Genomic DNA, 1660 nt, shown 5'->3' on the forward strand with positions numbered 1-1660 from the left:
GATGGCACCTTCTTCAGGTTTATCTCTGGTACCCCCTCACTGCCCCCAACCCTGGGCTAGATGAAAAAGGTGGCCCCAACAGACTGTCATTGAGTGGGCTGTCATTCCAATAGTCATCAAGTCTTGGAGCCAGGAAGGAACATGGAGCGCATCACATTGACTCTCCATGCTAAGTGGAGAGGAGCTCATTCCATTGTCTGTCAATGCAGAAGCCTGATCAAATCTTCCCTAGACCAAACTGAAATCTACCTCCCCAAAAGGGAGTTATGCCCATTGGTCCTAACTCTTCCCTGTGAAGGCACAGACTACTCTTGTTCCTTTCTCCCTGCACGTTTTGGAAGATGGCTAATCACACCTCCCTTCCACTCCACTTGGCCTTCCCAACTGTGAAATCTGAAGTCACCGTCCAACCTCTCTCTGCAGGCCAACTTCAGCTCTCACTTGACTACAATGACATTATTATTAACTTCTGCTTTCTATCCGCAAACTTCCACCTTCACTGCTCTCCTCACCTTCCCTCCAAGCTCAGAAAAAGATGTGGGGCTTTTCCATGGCTGGCCACCCTCACCGCCCATCTTCTCCAGGGCCTCTTCCATAAATTACATCCTCTTTCACTTCTTACACCTGCTTCTCCAATCCCTCACTGTCTACTAAATCTTTTCCCTCTGACTATAAGAAGCTCTCTAGCTTCTGAATTCCTATGGAATATTCCTATTCCATTTTCTCCTAAAAAGGAGAAAATGAGCCTTTTAGCCTGTCTTGCTAACCCTCTCCCAGCTGCAGATCCCTCTCACTCATTCTGTCCTCCAACAAAGTTCTCAAAAGCAGAGAGGACACCTGCAGCTTCTGCTTCTCCCTCCTGCCAGTCACTCCTCCTCCCCTTTTGATTTGGGTTCTGCCTCTGCTTGGTCACCAATATCATTCTCTTAAAGACTACTAGTGGTTTTGCCACAGCTTTCCAAAGACCCTTTCTGATCCCCACCCATTTTCTACAGCATTAGATGCTGTTAGCAACCTCCTCCTCCTCCTCTATTAAATTCTCTTCTCACTTGGCTTCCATGACAACCCTCTCTCCTCACTTCCCTCCTCCTTCACTGACCAATCATCATCTGTCTGTCCTACCCACATTGCCAGACTCATCTTCTGAAAGCCCAGCTCTGACAGATCCCAATAAGCACTTCTCTGTTCAGAAGCCTTCAATGGCTCACCACTGCCTGCCAAAAAATAAAAAAAACCCAAACATAGAGTTATAAAATCATGCAACTATATGTTATACATAATATATAATGCAATGAGCTGTCATGGGGTTTTCAAATCTTTTTAAGCAGGAGAATCTTCAAAATCCATTAAGAGGAATCTTCTCAGAAACTCAATGTTTATAGTGCATGAAAACAACCTACACTTTAAATATGGCTTCTACTGAAGCAAGGATTGAGGACCCTAGGAAATTCTAGGGCTTTTGAAACACAGTTTGAAAACCAAGGAACAATTTAAATTCCTTGTTATGCAGATGAGAAAACTGAGACCCAGAGAGGGAAGAGATTGGCAGAAGGTGGCACACGATGTATAGTAGTCAATCAATATAATTTTATTAAATGCCTACCAGGTACAAGGCATGTTCTAAGTGCTAGAGATACAGCAGAGAAGGCCGATATTGTCC

This window comes from Otolemur garnettii, unplaced genomic scaffold, assembly GCF_000181295.1.
Source record: "Otolemur garnettii isolate 467f Iridium unplaced genomic scaffold, OtoGar3 scaffold00108, whole genome shotgun sequence".
Classification (NCBI taxonomy): domain Eukaryota; kingdom Metazoa; phylum Chordata; class Mammalia; order Primates; family Galagidae; genus Otolemur; species Otolemur garnettii.